A 19,576-nucleotide genomic window follows, 5' to 3' on the forward strand; every position below is an offset into this window, starting at 1 on the left:
TGAGGTATCTTTACCACTTGGAAGAATTATGATACTCGGTAAATTTGATATGAGGCACAAATTCTATTTAAGGGTTGTAATTAGGAAGGAAGAAGAAAAGCTATAGAAGTAGCAGGCGGAAGAAAACATGGGAAGATTGATTATTTCTTTGACATATCTTCTTGTAGAGTAACTTCAGCATATATAGGTTTTAAGCTACTACTTAAATTGCGCACACACATTAACATAATAGGAGTATAGTTACATAACCAAAGCATATCTGTAATTACCAGCCATCTCCAGTGAAACCAAGAAAACCAGTTAGGCACCTTAGGCATTTGTGAAAACTTATCTATGATATGGTGGATATTGTCCAACTGAACTTGAACAGTCTGAGAGAAATCAGACAAATTAAAACAACCCATTCCTGGGGACTGTTCACATGCCATATGTTCTTTTAACAGTAAATAGTCTGTAGTTGTAAGACTTTGGAGCGCTACAATTTGCACTTCTCCAAATTCTTGGTTGAGTTCCAACAGTATAGATCCAGTCAAATTTGTTGTTTTACTGTATGCACAGGCCAGCTTAGATATCTCCTTCCTCATTCCCATGGCAAGTCCAGGAGCTGGTGGGATGAGTGCATCTACAGCTGTAGCAGTGCGTGGATCTTTGTTGGGGTTTTTTGATGATCACCTTTTGGCATGAGTCTTCCAGAGAGTGCTGATGTTGGAAGTTCTCTTTCATATCGTATCTTAGTTCATTTTCGGGGTAGCCCAATTAGGCTTTGATCTTCTGTATAAACGCAAACAGACCCTTTGCCTACACTTTTATAAGCCCTTTATACCCTTGTGTAGAACTCATTGGAGGTTACCACACAGGAACTGCCCTTTTTTTTGTTGTTGTTGTTTTTTGTTTTGCTTTGTTTTTGGTATCACTAATCTACACTTACATGATGAATATTATGTTTACTAGGCTCTCCCCTATACCAGGTCTCCCCTATAAACCCCTTTACAGTCACTGTCCATCAGCATAGCAAAATGTTGTAGAATCACTACTTGCCTTCTCTGTGTTGTACAGCCCTCCCCTTTCTCCCACCCCCCCATGCATGCTAATCTTAATACCCCCCTACTTCTCCCCCCACCTTATCCCTCCCTACCCACCCATCCTCCCCAGTCCCTTTCCCTTTGGTACCTGTTAGTCCATTCTTGAGTTCTGTGATTCTGGTGCTGTTTTGTTCCTTCAGTTTTTCCTTTGTTCTTATATTCCACAGATAAGTGAAATCATTTGGTATTTCTCTTTCTCCGCTTGGCTTGTTTCACTGAGCATAATACCTTCCAGCTCCATCCATGTTGCTGCAAATGATTGGATTTGCCCTTTTCTTATGGCTGAGTAGTATTCCATTGTGTATATGTACCACCTCTTCTTTATCCATTCATCTATCGATGGACATTTAGGTTGCTTCCAATTCTTGGCTATTGTAAATAGTGCTGCGATAAACATAGGGGTGCACTGAACTTTCTCATACTTGATTGCTGCATTCTTAGGGTAAATTCCTAGGAGTGCAATTCCTGGGTCAAATGGTAAGTCTGTTTTGAGCATTTTGATGTACCTCCATACTGCTTTCCACAATGGTTGAACAAGTTTACATTCCCACCAGCAGTGTAGGAGGGTTCCCCTTTCTCCACAGCCTCGCCAACATTTGTTGTTGTTTGTCTTTTGGATGGCAGCCATCCTTACTGGTGTGAGGTGATACCTCATTGTAGTTTTAATTTGCATTTCTCTGATAATTAGCGATGTGGAGCATCTTTTCATGTGTCTGTTGGCCATCTGTATTTCTCTTTTGGAGAACTGTCTGTTCAGTTCCTCTGCCCATTTTTTAATTGGGTTATTTGTTTTTTGTTTGTTGAGGCGTGTGAGCTCTTTATATATTCTGGACATCAAGCCTTTATCGGATGTGTCATTTTCAAATATATTCTCCCATACTGTAGGGTTCCTTTTTGTTCTATTGATGGTTTCTTTGGCTGTACAGAAGCTTTTCAGCTTAATATAGTCCCACTTGTTCATTTTTGCTGTTGTTTTCCTTGCCCGGGGAGATATGTTCAAGAGGAGGTCACTCATGTTTATGTCTAAGAGGTTTTTGCCTATGTTTTCTTCCAAGAGTTTAATGGTTTCATGACTTACATTCAGGTCTTTGATCCATTTTGAGTTTACTTTTGTATATGGGGTTAGACAATGGTGCAGTTTCATTCTCCTACATGTAGCTGTCCAGTTTTGCCAGCACCATCTGTTGAAGACACTGTCATTTCGCCATTGTATGTCCATGGCTCCTTTATCAAATATTAATTGACCATATATATCTGGGTTAATGTCTGGATTCTCTAGTCTGTTCCATTGGTCTGTGGCTCTGCTCTTGTGCCAGTACCAAATTGTCTTGATTACTATGGCTTTATAGTAGAGCTTGAAGTTGGGGAGTGAGATCCCCCCTACTTTATTCTTCTTTCTCAGGATTGCTTTGGCTATTCGGGGTCTTTGGTGTTTCCATATGAATTTTTGAATTATTTGTTCCAGTTCATTGAAGAATGTTGCTGGTAGTTTCATAGGGATTGCATCAAATCTGTATATTGCTTTGGGCAGGATGGCCATTTTGACGATATTCAGTCTTCCTAGCCACGAGCATGGGATGAGTTTCCATCTGTTAGTGTCCCCTTTAATTTCTCTTAAGAGTGACTTGTAGTTTTCAGAGTATAATTCTTTCACTTCTTTGGTTAGGTTTATTCCTAGGTATTTTATTTTTTTGGATGCAATTGTGAATGGAGTTGTTTTCCTGATTTCTCTTTCTGTTGGTTCATTGTTAGTGTATAGGAAAGCCACAGATTTCTGTGTGTTGATTTTGTATCCTGCAACTTTGCTGTATTCTGATATCAGTTCTAGTAGTTTTGGCGTGGAGTCTTTAGGATTTTTTATGTACAGTATCATGTCATTTGCAAATAGTGACAGTTTAACTTCTTCTTTACCAATCTGGATTCCTTGTATTTTTTTGTTTTGTCTGATTGCCGTGGCTAGGACCTCCAGTACTATGTTAAATAACAGTGGAGAGAGTGGGCATCCCTGTCTAGTTCCCGATCTCAGAGGAAATGCTTTCAGCTTCTCGCTGTTCAATATACTGTTGGCTGTGGGTTTATCATAGATGGCCTTTATTATGTTGAGGTACTTGCCCTCTATTCCCATTTTGCTGAGAGTTTTTATCATGAATGGATGTTGAACTTTGTCAAATGCTTTTTCAGCATCTTGGAGATGATCATGTGGTTTTTGTCTTTCTTTTTGTTGATGTGGTGGATGATGTTGATGGACTTTCGAATGTTGTACCATCCTTGCATCCCTGGGATGAATCCCACTTGATCATGGTGTATGATCCCTTTGATGTATTTTTGAATTTGGTTTGTTAATATTTTGTTGAGTATTTTTGCATCTACATTCATCAAGGATATTGGTCTGTAGTTTTCTTTTTTGGTGGGGTCTTTGCCTGGTTTTGGTATTAGGGTGATGTTAGCTTCATAGAATGAGTTTGGGAGTTTCCCCTCCTCCTCTATTTTTTGGAAAACTTTAAGGAGAATGGGTCTTTCCTGTATGGCTGATAAAATTCCGAGGTAAATCCATCTGGCCCGGGGTTTTGTTCTTGGGTAGTTTTTTGATTACTGCTTCAATTTCGTTGGTGGTAATTGGTCTGTTTAGATTTTCTGTTTCTTTCTGGGTCAGTCTTGGAAGGTTGTATTTTTCTAGGAAGTTGTCCATTTCTCCTAGGTTTCCCAGCTTGTTAGCATATAGGTTTTCATAGTATTCTCTAATAATTCTTGGTATTTCTGTGGGGTCTGTCGTGATTTTTCCTTTTTCATTTCTGATACTGTTGATTTGTGTTGACTCTTTTCCTCTTAATAAGTCTGGCTAGAGGCTTATCTATTTTGTTTATTTTCTCGAAGAACCAGCTCTTGGTTTCATTGATTTTTGCTATTGTTTTATTCTTCTCAATTTTATTTATTTCTTCTCTGATCTTTATTATGTCCCTCCTTCTGCTGACCTTAGGCCTCATTTGTTCTTCTTTTTCCAATTTTGATAATTGTGACATTAGACCATTCATTTGGGATTGCTCTTCCTTTTTTAAATATGCTTGGATTGCTATATACTTTTCTCTTAAGACTGCTTTTGCTGTGTCCCACAGAAGTTGGGGCTTAGTGTTGTTGTTGTCATTTGTTTCCATATATTGCTGGATCTCCATTTTGATTTGGTCATTGATCCATTGATTATTTAGGAGCGTGTTGTTAAGCCTCCATGTGTTTGTGAGCCTCTTTGCTTTCTTTGTACAGTTTATTTCTAGTTTTATGCCTTTGTGGTCTGAAAAGTTGGTTGGTAGGATTTCAATCTTTTGGAATTTACTGAGGCTCTTTTTGTATCCTAGTATGTGGTATATTCTGGAGAATGTTCCATGTGCACTTGAGAAGAATGTGTATCCTGTTGCTTTTGTATGTAGAGATCTGTAGATGTCTATTAGGTCCATCTGCTCTACTGTGTTGTTCAGTGCCTCCGTGTCCTTACTTATTTTCTGCCCGGTGGATCTATCCTTTGGGGTGAGTGGTGTGTTGAAATCTCCTAGAATGAATGCATTGCAGTCTATTTCCCCCTTTAGATCTGTTAGTATTTGTTTCACATATGCTGGTGCTCCTGTGTTGGGTGCATATATATTTAGAATGGTTATATCCTCTTGTTGGACTGAACCCTTTATCATTATGTAGTGTCCTTCTTTATCTCTTGTTACTTTCTTTGTTTTGAAGTCTATTTTGTCTGATATTAGTACTGCAACCCCTGCTTTCTTCTCGCTGTTGTTTGCCTGAAATATGTTTTTCCATCCCTTGACTTTTAGTCTGTGCATGTCTTTGGGTTTGAGGTGAGTTTCTTGTAAGCAGCGTATAGATGGGTGTTGCTTTTTTCTCCATTCTGTTACTCTGTGTCTTTTGATTGGTGCATTCAGTCCATTAACATTTAGGGTAATTATTGAAAGATATGTACTTATTGCCATTGCAGGCTTTAAATTCGTGATTACCAAAGGTTCAAGGTTAGCCTCTTTAGTATCTTACTGCCTAACTTAGCTCGCTTATTGAGCTGTTATATACACTGTCTGGAGATTGTTTTCTTCTCTCCCTTCTTATTCCTCCTCCTCCATTCTTCATATGTTGGGTGTTTTGTGCTGTGCTCTTTCTAGGAGTGCTCCCATCTAGAGCAGTCCCTGTAAGATGTCCTGTAGAGGTGGTTTGTGGGAAGCAAATTCCCTCAGCTTTTGTTTGTCTGGGAATTGTTTAAGCCCACCATCATATTTAAATGATAGTCGTGCTGGATACAGTATCCTTGGTTCAAGGCCCTTCTGTTTCATTGCATTTAATATATCATGCCATTCTCTTCTGGCCTGTGGGGTTTCTGTTGAGAAGTCTGATGTTAGCCTGATGGGTTTTCCTTTATAGGGGACAATTTCCTCTCTAGCTGCCTTTAAAACTCTTTCCTTGTCCTTGATCTTTGCCATTTTAATTATTATGTGTCTTGGTGTTGTCCTCCTTGGATCCTTTCTGTTGGGGGTTCTGTGTATTTCTGTGGTCTGTTCGATTATTTCCTCCCCCAGTTTGGGGAAGTTTTCAGCAATTATTTCTTCCAAGATACTTTCCATCCGTTTTCCTCTCTCTTCTTCTTCTGGTACCCTTATAATACGGATATTGTTCCTTTTGGATTGGTCACACAGTTCTCTTAATATTGTTTCATTCCTGGAGATCCTTTTATCTCTCTCTGTGTCAGCTTCTATGCATTCCTGTTCTCTGGTTTCACTTTCATCAATGGCTTCTTGCATCCTATCCATTCTGCTTATAAACCCTTCCAGAGTTTATTTAATTTCTCTAATCTCCTTTCTCGCATCTGTGATCTCCCTCCAGACTTCATCCCATATCTCTTGCATATTTCTCTGCATGTCTGTCAGCATGTTTATGATTTTTATTTTGAATTCTTTTTCAGGAAGGCTGGTTAGGTCTGTCTCCTTCTCTGGTGTTGTCTCTGTGATCTTTGTCTGCCTGTAGTTTTGCCTTTTCATGGTGACTGTTTGCAGAGCTGGAATGGGTGACGGTTGGAAGAACTTCCCTTCTTGTTGGTTTGTGGCCCTCCTCTCCTGGGAGAACAGCGACGTCTAGTGGCTTGTGCTGGGTAGCTGCATGCAGACAGGGCTTCTGCTTCCTGCCCAGCTGCTATGGAGTTTATCTCAGCTGTTGCTGTGGAGGTGGCCTGGCTCGGGCCGCAGCTCCAAAGTGGTGGAGTCGCGTTAGAGGGGGAGCAGCCGGGAGGCTATTTATCTCTGTAAGGGGCCTCCCTGCTCCCTGCAGCCCAGGGGATTAGAGTGCCCAGAGATCCTCGGATTCCCTACCTCTGGATTAAGTGTCCTGCCCTGCCCCTTTAAGACTTCCAAAAAGCACCCGCCAAAACAAAACAACGACCAGAAAAAAAAAAAATTTTTTTTTAATTAAAAAAAAAAAAAAAAAATGGCCGCTCGTTCATCTTTATTCTCTGGCGCCAGCTTCAGGCATCTGCTCACCGTTCTTGCTGCCCTGTTTCCCTAGAATCCAGGGCCCCACACACGCATTGTGTCTGCGCTCTGGCCAGGATGGCTGGGGCTGGGTGTTCGGCAGTCCTGGGCTCCGTCTCCCTCCCGCTCTGCCTGCTCTTCTCCCACCGGGAGCTGGGGGGAGGGGCGCTCGGCTCCCGCGGGGCCGGGGCTTGTATCTTACCCCCTTCGCGAGGCGCTGGGTTCTCTCAGGTGTGGATGTGGTCTGGATATTGTCCTGTGTCCTCTGGTCTTTATTCTAGGAAGGGTTGTCTTTGTTATATTTTCATAGATATATGTGGTTTTGGGAGGAGATTTCCGCTGCTCTACTCACGCCACCATCTTGGCTCCACCTCACCATAATATTTTTAAAGATGGTTTTAGTCACATCTATCTCTACTGAAGATGAGAAAAGGACTCTCAGTAAGTAATTTTTAGAGTACAGCTGGAGGTTTTTGTTCAGACCTTTGTGACTACTAACATTTCTGCTTTCCCAAGTGTTTAATAACTTAATATCTGAATCATTGCATTTTCTACTTGTTTCTAAAATAAAGGTTAGCAAAATGACTAGAGAAAAAACAGTAGCAATGCCTTGTGAGAAAGTAAATCCTGACATACTCAGGCCTGGTGAAGCTTTAGTTACATGAACATGAACAGGCAGGTTTTGATGCTCTTATCTCCCATGTTAATGGTATTGTTTCTTTTTTAAATGTGAGCCTTCTTGGAATTTGTTTTTAAAATTCTGTCATAAATTTTATTGTTTCTGGTTCCCAGTCCCTTTGCCTGAAGTAACCCCCTCCCGCCCTTCCTTTCTTACTTGCTGGCAGCATCACTGTTTAATTTCCTTCATATCAGTTATCCCAGTCTAGAATTGTATGTTTTATTTGTTGTCTCTCTCCCTCCATTAGAATCTAAATGCCGTGAGGGCAAGTATTTCATCAGCCAAGTTCACTGCTTATCCAGCCCAGAAATAGAATAGTGCCTGGCACCTCACAGTGGACATGCTTTTAAACAAATCAGTAAGTGAAACATCCAACGTACCAGAAGTTGCCCCACTGAGGTGCTCTTGCTCTTGGAAGTCCTTGTTGAAGTGGCTCAGAGTGCAGATCACCTTGTGATAACACACTGGCGCAGCCTTACCTGACATTTGTTTCGCAAAGCAAATGTAAATAAGATGCAGCTCAAACTGGAATGATGAGTGGTGCTGACAGCAATGATGCACTTGATGATGGTGACTATCTCCACAGCCTCTCCCTTCATCCACGTAAATGTCCTCCCAGAGCTGTGAAAGGGAGGTCCCTCTCCTAACCTTTCTGAAAATTCCAGTGGAATTTCATTAGGTACTGTGTACAGTAAAGCAGGGCATGAAGTCCAAGCTGTGTTTTAATTGGCATGGGTGGAAGACACTCATCCATCTCCACAGCCTCTCCCAGTTTCCCCACGACCCTCTGCTGGAGTTGGGAGTGGGACCTTCCTGGTTGCACAAGCCTTCTCATCTCTTCTTGGCTTCATGGTCCTCAGGTTCTATTTAACTGAGATGGATAGTCCCAGGCAATTCAAAAGAGAAGAGTAAATAAGTAAATTTGCTTTCTGATCTAAAAGACTTCCCTCTGGGAAACTAGGGGCTGCATTCCTGAGAGTTAAATGCAAGAGAGATTGGAGGTGGTGATAAAAACTGAGTGTGTGGAGGCAGAGCCAAGATGGTGGCGTGAGTAGGACAGTGGGAATCTCCTCCCAAAAACATATATATTTTTGAAAATACAACAAATACAACTATCCCTAAAAGAGAGACTAGAAGACACAGGACAACAGCCAGACTACATCCACACCTGCAAGAACCCAGCACCTGGTGAAGAGGGTAAGATACAAGCCCCGGCCCGGCAGGACCCGAGTGCCCCTCACCCCAGCTCGCGGGGAGGGAGAGGGAGCCCAGGACTGCTAAATAGCCAGCTCTAGCCATCCGCACCAGAGCACAGACACAGTGCGTGCATGGGGTGCTAGAAACTAGGGAAACAGGACAGTAAGACCTGTGAGCGGGTCCCTGCAGCCGGCACCCCTGGGACAAAGAAAAGTGAGTGCTTTTTGAAACTCTTAAAGGGACAGGGACTCCACAGCTGGATGGAAGCATCCCAGGACACTTAGCCCAGCAGCTGGGAATCCCAGGGAACTCTGGGCACACTAACCCCCTGGGCAACAGCTATGAGACCCCTCATGGTGGTAAATAGCCAACCAGCCCCCCATCCATTCCCCCTCCGGGGCCCTGACATAGCAGAGCAGCAGCCTGAGGCTGGCCACACTCACAGCAAGGGAGCTTCCTCCATAGTGGCCGGGCAAGATACAGAGACCCAGTCTACACGCAGTTGCCCAACACAAGCCCCTAGGGGTTGCCGTTGTCCCAGTAAAGAAAGGCCAGGAGCAAGTGGAAAGAGTCTTGACTCTCCCAGCTGACAGATGAGTCAATAGCATACCACTGCATCTATCAACATGAAAAGGCAAAAAATTTGATCCAGACAAGACTAACCCAGACATCTTCTACATCTTCCGCTGAGAAGGAATCTGCAGAGATAGATTTAACCAATCTTCCTGAAAAAGAATTCAAAACAAAAGTCATAACCATGCTTATGGACTTGCAGAGAAATATGCAAGAACTAAGGAGGGAAAATACGGAAATAAAACAATCTCTGGAAGGACTTCAAAGCAGAATGGACAAGATGCAAGAGACCATTAATGGACTAGAAATCAGATAGGAGGAATGCAGAGAACGCATAGAAGCTGATGCAGAGAGAGATAAAAGGATCTCCAGGAATGAAGCAATATTAAGAGAACTGTGTGACTAATCGAAATGGAACAATATTCTCTTCATAGGAGTACCAGAAGAAGAAGAGAGAGAAAAAGAGATAGAAAGTGTCTTTGAAGAAGTAATTGCTGAAAACTTCCCCAAACTAGGGGAGGAAATGGCCTCTCAGACCACAGAGGCACACAGAACTCCCATGACAAGGGACCCAAGGAGGGCAACACCAAGACACATAATAATTAAAATGGCAAAGATCAAAGACAAGGACAGAGTATTAAACGCAGCCAGAGAGAAAAAAAAGGTCACCTACAAAGGAAAACTCATCAGGCTATCATCAGACTTCTCAACAGAAACCTTACAGGCCAGAAGAGAATGGCATGATATATTGAATGCAATGAAACAGAAGGGCCTTGAACCAAGAATACTGTATCCAGCACGATTATCATTTAAATATGAAGGAGGGATTAAACACTTCCCAGACAAGCAAAAGTTGAGGGAATTTGCCTCCCACAAACCACCTCTACAGGGAATCTTAGAGGGACTGCTTTAGATGGGAGCACTCCTAAAAAGAGCACAGAACAAAACACCCAACATATGAAGAATGGAGGAGGAAGAATAAGAAGGGAGAGAAATAAAGAATCATCAGACAGTGTTTATAATAGCTCAATAAGCGAGTTAAGTTAGACAGTAAAATAGTAAAGAAGCTGACCTTGAACCTTTGGTAACCACAAACTTAACACCTGCAATGGCAGTAAGTACATACCTTTCAATAATCACCCTAAATGTAAATGGACTGAATGCACCAATCAAAAAACACAGAGTAATAGAACGGATAAAAAAGCAAGAACCATGTATATGCTGCTTACAAGAGACTCACCTCAAACCCAAAGACATGCACAGACTTCAAATCAAGGGATGGAAAAAGATATTTCATGCAAACAACAGGGAGAAAAAAGCAGGTGTGGCAATACTAGTATCAGACAAAATAGACTTCAAAACAAAGAAAGTAACAGGAGATAAAAGAAGGACACTACATAATGATAAAGGGCTCAGTCCAACAAGAGGATATAACCATTATAAATATATATGCGCCCAATACAGGAGCACCAACATACACGAAACAAATATTAACAGAATTAAAGGAGGAAATAGAATGCAATGCATTCATTTTGGGAGACTTCAACACACCACTCACTCCAAAAGACAGATCCACCAGACAGAAAATAAGTAAGGACACAGAGGCACTGAACAACACAGTAGAGCAGATGGACCTAATAGACATCTACAGATCTCTACATACAAAAGCAACAGGATACACATTCTTCTCAAGTGTACATGGAACATTCTCCAGCATAGACCACATACTAGGCCACAAAAAGAGCCTCAGTAAATCCCAAAAGAATGAAATCCTACCAACCAACTTTTCAGACCACAAAAGTATAAAACTAGAAATGAATTGTACAAAGAAAGCAAAAAGGCTTAAACACATGGAGGCCTAACAACATGCTCCTAAATAATCAATGGGTCAATGACCAAATTAAAAAGGAGATCCAGCAATATACGGAAACAAGTGACAACAACAACACAAGGCCCCAACTACTGTGGGACACAGCGAAAGCAGTCTTAAGAGGAAAGTATATAGCAATCCAGGCATATTTAAAGAAGGAAGAAAAATCCCAAATGAATGGTCTAATGTCACAATTATCAAAATTGGAAAAAGAAGAACAAATGAGGCCTAAGGTCAGCAGAAGGAGGGACATAATAAAGATCAGAGAAGAAATAAACAAAATTGAGAAGAATAAAACAATAGCAAAAATCAATGAAACCAAGAGCTGGTTCTTTGAGAAAATAAAGAAAATAGATAAGGCTCTAGCCAGACTTACTAAGAGAAAAAGAGAGTCAGCACACATCAACAGAATCAGAAACGAGAAAGGAAAAATCACAACGGACCCCACAGAAATACAAAGAATTATTAGAGAATACTATGAAAACCTATATGCTAACATGCTGGGAAACCTAGGAGAAATGGACAACTTCCTAGAAAAGTACAACCTTCCAAGACTGACCCAGAAAGAAACAGAAAATCTAAACAGATCAATTACCAGCAATGAAATTGAAGTGGTAATCAAAAAACTATCCAAGAACAAAACCCCCGGGCCAGATGGATTTACCTCGGAATTTTATCAGACATACAGGGAAGACATAATACCCATTCTCCTTAAAGTTTTCCAAAAAATAGAAGAGGAGTGAATACTCCCAAACTCATTCTATGAAGCCAACATCAACCTAATACCAAAACCAGGCAAAGACCCCACCAAAAAAGAAGACTACAGACCAATATCCCTGATGAATATAGATGCAAAAATACTCAACAAAATATTAGCAAACCGAATTCAAAAATACATCAAAAGGATCATACACCATGATCAAGTGGGATTCATCCCAGGGATGCAAGGATGGTACAACGTTCGAAAATCCATCAACATCATCCACCACATCAACAAAAAGAAAGACAAAAACCACATGATCATCTCCATAGATGCTGTAAAAGTATTCGACAAAATTCAACATCCATTCATGATAAAAACTCTCAACAAAATGGGTATAGACGGCAAGTACCTCAACATAATAAAGGCCATATATGATAAACCCACAGCCAACATCATACTGAACAGCGAGAAGCTGAAAGCTTTTCCTCTGCCATCGGGAACAAGATAGGGATTCCCACTCTCCCCACTGTTATTCAACATAGTACTGGAGGTCCTAGCCACAGCAATTAGACAAAACAAAGAAATACAAGGAATCCAGATTGGTAAAGAAGAAGTTAAACTGTCACTATTTGCAGATGACATGATACTGTAAATAAAAAATCCTAAAGACTCCACTCCAAAACTACTAGAACTATTATCGGAATTCAGCAAAGTTGCAGGATACAAAATTAACACACAGAAATCTGTGGCTTTCTTATACACTAACAATGAACTAATAGAAAGAGAATCAGGAAAACAATTCCATTCACAATAGCATCAAAAAGAAGAAAATACCTAGGAATAAACCTAACCGAAGAAGTGAAAGACCTATACCCTGAAAACTATAAGACACTCTTAAGAGAAATTAAAGAGGTCACTCACAAATGGAAACTCATCCCATGCTCCTGGCTAGGAAGAATTAATATTGTCAAAATGGCCATCCTGCCCAAAGCAATATACAGATTTGATGCAATCCCTATGAAACTACCAGCAACATTCTTCAATGAACTGGAACAAATAGTTCAAAAATTCATATGGAAACACCATAGACCCCGAATAGCGAAAGCAATCCTGAGAAGGAAGAATAAAGTGGGGGTGATCTCGCTCCCCAACTTCAAGCTCTACTACAAAGCCACAGTAATTAAGACAATTTGGTACTGGCACAAGAACAGAGCCACAGACCAATGGAACAGAATAGAGACTCCAAACATTAACCCAAACATATATGGTCAACTAATATTCGATAAAGGGGCCATGGACATACAGTGGGGAAATGACAGTCTCTTCAACAGATGGTACTGGCAAAACTGGACAGCTACATGTAAGAGAGTGAAACTGGATCACTGTCTAACCCCATACACAAAAACAAATTTGAAATGGATCAAAGACTTGAACGTAAGTCATGAAACCATAAAACTCTTAGAAAAAAACATAGGCAAAAATCTCAGACATAGAGAGTCCTGAGCAGCCCCGCTGCCGCCGCCGGCCTAGTTACCATCACACCCCGGGAGGAGCCTCAGCTGCCGCAGCTGGCCCCAGTCACCATCACCGCAACCATAAGCAGCGAGGCCGAGACCCAGCAGCTGCCTGCCGCCTCCGCCCTCAGCGCTGCCGACACCAAGCCCAGCACTACGGGCAGCGGTGCAGGGAGCGGCGGCCCGGGCGGCCTCACATTGGCAGCGCCTGCCGGCACGGACAAAAAAATCATCACAACGAAGGTTTTGGGAACAGTAAAATGGTTCATTGTAAGAAATAGATATGGTTTCATCAACAGGAATGACACAAAGGAAGATGTATTTGTACACCAGACTACCATAAAGAAAAATAACCCCAGGAAGTACCTTCGCAGTGTAGGAGGTGGAGAGACTGTGTAGTTTAATGTTGTTGATGGAGAAAAGGGTGCGGAGGTAGCAAATGTTACAGGCCCTGGTGGAGTTCCAGTGCAAGGCAGTAAATATGCAGCAGACCGTAACCATTACAGACGCTATCCACGTCACAGGGGTCCTCCACGCAATTACCAGCAGAATTACCAGAGTAGTGAGAGTGGGGAAAAGAATGAGGTATTGGAGAGTGCTCCCGAAGACCAGGCCCAACAACACCGGCCCTACCGCAGGCGACGTTTCCCACCTTACTACATGCGGAGACCCTATTTGCGTCGACCACAGTATGCCAACCCTCCTGTGTAGGGAGAAGTGATGGAGGGGTCCTCCTCACCAAAGACTGCCTAGAGAGGACGGCAACGAAGAAGATAAGGAAAATCAAGGAGATGAGGCGCAAGGTCAGCAGCCACCTCAACGTCGGTACCGCCGCAACTTCAACTACTGACACAGACGCCCAGAAAACCCTAAACCACAAGATGGCAAAGAGATAAAAGCAGCCGATCCACCAGCTGAGAATTCGTCCACTCCCGAGGCTGAGCAGGGCGGGGCTGAGTAAATGCTGGCTTAACATCTCTACCATCATTCAGTTTAGTCATCTAACAAGAATAAATGAATATGAAATTCCAGCAATAAGAAATGAACAAAATATCGGAGCTGAAGACCTTAAGTGCTTGCTTTTTGCCCATTGACCAGATAACCAGAACTATCTGCATTATCTATGCAGCATGGGGTTTTTATTATTTTTACCTAAAGATGTCTCTTTTTGGTAATGACAAGTGTGTTTTTAAAAAAAAAAAAGCCTGGTTTTTCTCAATATACCTTTAAAGGTTTTAAAATTGTTTCATATCTGGTCAAGTTGAGATTTTTAAGAACCTCATTTTTAATTTGTAATAAAGTTTACAACTTGATTTTTTCAAAAAAGTCAACAAACAGCAAGCACCTGCTAATAAAGGTCTTAAATTAAAAAAAAAAAAAATCTCAGACATAAACATGAGTGACCTCTTCTTGAACATATCTCCCCGGGCAAGGGAAACTATAGCAAAAATGAACAAGTGGGACTATATCAAGCTGAAAATCTTCCGTACAGCAAAGGACACCATGAATAGAACAAAAAGGTATCCTACAGTATGGGAGAATATATTCATAAATGACAGATCCGATAAAGGGTTGACATCCAAAATATATAAAGAGCTCACACACCTCAACAAACAAAAAGCAAGTAATCCAATTAAAAAATGGGCAGAGGAGCTGAATAGACAGTTCTCTGAAGAAGAAATTCAGATGGCCAACAGACACATGAAAAGATGCTCCACATCACTTGTCATCAGAGAAATGTAAATTAAAACCACAATGAGATATCACCTCACACCAGTAAGGATGGCTGCCATCCAAAAGACAAACAACAACAAATGTTGGCGAGGTTGTGGAGAAAGGGGAACCCTCCTACACTGCTGGTGGGAATGTAAATTAGTTCAACCATTGTGGGAAGCAGTATGGAGGTTCCTCAGAATGCTCAAAATAGAAATACCATTTGACTCAGAAATTCCACTTCTAGGAATTTACCCTAAGAATACAGCATTCCAGTTTGAAAAAGACAGATGCACCCCTATGTTTGTTGCTGCACTATTTACAATAGCCAAGATATGGAAGCAACCTAAATGTCCATCAGTAGATGAATGGATAAAGAAGATGTAGTACATATATTCAATGAAATATTACTCAGCCATAAGAAAAAAACAGATCCTACCATTTGCAACAACATGGATGGAGCTAGAGGGTATTATGCTCAGTGAAATAAGCCAGGTGGAGAAAGACAAGTACCAAATGATTTCACTCATCTGTGGAGTATAAGAACAAAGGAAAACTGAAGGAACAAAACAGCAGCAGAATCACAGAACCCAAGAATGGACTAACAGTTACCAAAGGGAAAGGGACTGGGGAGGATGGGTGGGAAGGGAGGGATAAGGGCGGGAAAAACAAAGGGGGTATTACGATTAGCATGTGCAACACAAAGAAGACAAGTAGTGATTTTACAGCATCTTACTACGCTGATGGACAGTGACTATGAAGGGGTATGTGGGGGGGACTTGGTGAAGGGGGGAGCCTAGTAAACATAATGTCCTTCATGTAATTGTAGATTAATGATACCGAAATAAATAAATAAATAAATAAATAATAAAATGTAAATCTTTGGGAAAAAAAGAAACTGAGTGTGTTCTCCTGATCACTTTTAAGACATCAGTTAGTAAGTTGATGGATTGGTACTTGTGTAATTTTTTTTTCCTTGTTTCTTTTTAAAATTATTAGTATACTGCCACTAATCAGGGAGATCCTTCTCCGTCTAAAGAGTCATTAAAAGATGACTGCTGTGGTATGTGAGGTTGGTTGCATTGTTTATGCAGCAGAAGTTAGCTTTTAGCTAGAAGGTAGCACTGACTTGATTTCATCATGAAGGGTCAGGCAAATGACTTGGCATTCTGATGATGTTCTGAAATGATTTGCTATAGCTCACTAATATTCCCTCGAATTTCAGTTAGGCTTAAAGAAATACAAGCCTCCAAAAGTGAAGGGTGCATGTTCATGAACTATTAAATCTGTACCTCTCATGAAAAAGTTTACAGTCAGCTTTGGAGTTTTTAGCAGAGTTAGAGAACTTGGTGCTTGTGCAAGATCTCTGTAAAACCAAATGATGCTTTCTGTGAGTGATGGTGGGGAAGAGGGGAACAGGATGTAAGTCTGTTGTTCTGGGATATCCAATACATACATACTTTCTCTCCTGGAATGGGAACAAGTTGTCATTCCTTTCCTGCAGCCTCACAGTGGCTATTGACATCAGGGTGATAAATAATGATAATTGATAGACAACATTCATGATGAAAAGTATTACTATTTAAATAACAGATGCAACAGGTTTTTAATAAGTATAAAGTTTACCCATGAGATCTAATTACCTCATGTTCTTCAGTTTTGTGCTCCATTACTTACAAATGGATAATAAGGCACTGTTGGTACTCCTAACAAAAAAATACAACTGGAGGAATATGACTAAAATCTTACACAGGCCAGTGTACACTGCCCACTTTAGTAGCAATATATGCATTTCAATGATACTGTCACTCTAAAAACATTTTGGGACACCCCTTTTTAAATTGCTTTCAGAGTCTCAAAATGCTGAATCGTGGAAGATTTTATCAAGGTAGGTTAAGTTTTGGGAAATAGCCAGAAGTCACTCAGAGCAATATCTGGTGAATCAGGAAAGATGAGTCATTATCTGTTTTTATAATACTGAAGAGTTGTGACCACATGGTAATGATGCTAATTTTTATTCTGGATAGCACCTAAGTTTAATTTAAAGATCTTTCAGAAAAAAAAGAGGAGTACTAATAAACTGCTGGATGGTGGCATATCTGTAGCCTTCAGAGGTGATAAATATAAAAGATAACATTCATGTTAAATAGAGTAGGTAGAGCATCAATGTGACCAATGAGTTTTACACCAGTACTTGGAAGAAGGGAATACACTGGAGAAGATACCTTACCCGCCTCTTGAGTAGGCTGGTCTGATTTGGACCCAGTGTAGGGTACAGTCTGAGGGTGGAGGATCCAATGATAATTGATAGACAAAATTCATGACAATTCTTTTTACCTTAAGACCATTCCCTATACCCCAAAGGTTCTTGTGTCCCATTTAGTCTTATTTTGGTTAATTGTGGAATATTGAATTAGATTCATACTGTTTATACAAGTACACTGAAAGATGGACCTCAGTTGGATGGGTCTTGGGGAATGGGGAAATGGTTTGGGAAATAAAAAAGAGGTGTATGTAGATTGAAGAAAGCAAAAGACAAACATTTAATAGTTGTGATTAACAGGACACACATACACACACACCCAGTGAGGCAGCCTCCCAGGGGGTTCTGAGCAGGGCAGAGGATTCCCACTTGTTTTGGCTTTCTCTTATTGGAAGTGTTGTCCAGAATTTTTGACCCAGTGTAAGCAATCAATCTTCTGATCCTTAATTGGGCTGTTCAGCTTTACTTTCTTGATGATCAAACAGATACACTTTGATGGCTGCAGTCAGATTAACTCTCAGTATTATCTCTCTGGTCTCAGCATATTGGATAAAGTTTGACCTAGAACATTAGTAGTGTCAGAAGTGTTATTAGGCTTTGAAGGTTGTTTAGTCCCAAACTTCTTAAATTGAGATGTGTACACTGAGGATATTCTAGGCCATACAGTGAATGTGACACACTAACCCTTCAAATTAGTATAAGAAAACTTTGACCAGTTAGTCATTTTTATATTAAAAAATTGATGCTATCAGAGTAGAATGCAAAATGTGTTGAATTTTAAAGGTAAAATATGTCTTCAAGAAAACTGTCTTTGGGAGAGTCACCATGAGCTCTGGGCCTCAGGAGACCCTGTTTTTCTCCTCTGTTCCTAGAAAGACCTCTCTGCATTTGATTATACATTCTTTCACAGAGCAAATCAGTCACTGGCTATCCTGTTGAGAGTTTAGGGGATTGTGTGAGGATATAATAAAACACTGAAACTAGAGTAAACTAGATAGCCTTTATTTAGTAAGCAGTTAAACTACAGTTTGAAAAACATCAAAGTGGTCAATTGAGGAATTTTCTCTTGGTTTTGAGGAAAACATCAGTCCTTTTGGATTTTTTTCATAGGTAGCACTGAGTTATAAGTAATTCCAGATATGGGAAGAAAAACTTAATATGAGTCAGTGTAGATGGTGAGAGAGCCATTTGGCTCAAGGAACTCTGTTTCACGTAGGTTGCAGTCTTTTTGTGTTTGGGTCTCTTTGTCAATGAGTGGCCTTAAAAATGCAGAAATAAATGAGTTAATTCCTTCACTATAGAATAATTATGGTGAAGATTGTGAATTTTTAGTACCTGAAGCATTAAAAAATGTTTTCATCATGATTCTTTACTAGTTAAAACTTTTTAGTTTTCTCACCTCTTCATTGGTTGAGTAGAAATATGTTGCTATTCAATAAAATGACCACTGGAGGGAGTAGATGATTTTCATGCTTTGTGTTAAAATCAGGATAATTTGTGGCATAAAGGTATTATATTGAACCCAACTTCAAATAAGCAAATTTCAGGTTAGGAAGTTTTAAATAACTCTTCTTTACAAGCCATTTATACCTGGGCTCATATACTTATGGGATTAGTGGGGTGGGAGGGGGGAGGGGAAAGAAGGTGTATATTTTACTAACATCATTATCAGCTGTGGAATCTGAACAAAATTCTCCTGACAAGCATTTTAACTTTGTTTCCCCTAAACTAGCCTCTTTTCTTGAAAGATTTAAGTCTTGGAAAAAAGACTTAATGATTTCCACCCATTTTCATTTTTTTGGTGCTATGCAAAAGTAAAAAGTAGTTTTTCTCAATATTCAACAATTCTTATATATTTGCAGAGAAAAAAATTTGACAATACAGCAGCATTTTACTTTGAAAAGTCATATGTATGATAAAGAATTGTTGGTTGTGATTTTAACTTTTATTGACTGAGTCCACAAAGTACCATCACTCAAGTGATGTACTGGAGCCAGAATGTGGAGTAGCAGGTTGGAGGGTCAGGAGATCACAGGTTATGGTGGGAGGAAGGTGCTGGAGGTATGTTTCTCTTGGCAAAACAGATGTTTCAAAGATAAGCTCACCCTCTGTGTGGGCCCATGGTGGTTCTCCCTTGCAGTCAGAACGTTCTGTGAGTCATGGATCGAAGCTGTGAAACAATACTGAGACTAGCTGGAAAGAGAAGAACCTGGCCTGGGGCCTGCTTGTTGCAAAAGGGGCCTTTGAGGTGAAGGGTGCTGGAACAAAGTTTGTACCTGCCAACCTGTGGATCTCACCTCTCTTCTCTTGTTAGGCATTTCTTTCTCCCTCTTTCCTGTCCATTTCCAGCCCCCTACTCCTAGCACTTTCTCTCATGGTCTCAACCTGACATCATGGGAAAAAAAAACAAAAAATACCAAACCAGAAATCATGTGCCTACTAAAGAGGGTGACCTTTGGCTAATTGCCTGGCCTC

At 40.7% G+C, this 19,576-nt stretch overlaps 1 protein-coding gene and 1 pseudogene across 1 annotated transcript in view; both read left to right on the forward strand.

Moving 5' to 3' along the window:
* LPIN2 (lipin 2) overlaps window positions 1-19,576 on the forward strand; it is a 100,457-nt gene that overhangs the window by 13,993 nt on the left and 66,888 nt on the right. The gene's annotated exons all lie outside the window — the stretch shown is intronic.
* LOC118922705 (Y-box-binding protein 1-like) lies at window positions 7,821-14,506 on the forward strand (annotated as a pseudogene).

The sequence above is a fragment of the Manis pentadactyla genome, chromosome 6 (genome assembly GCF_030020395.1).
Source record: "Manis pentadactyla isolate mManPen7 chromosome 6, mManPen7.hap1, whole genome shotgun sequence".
In the NCBI taxonomy this organism is placed as follows: Eukaryota; Metazoa; Chordata; class Mammalia; order Pholidota; family Manidae; genus Manis; species Manis pentadactyla.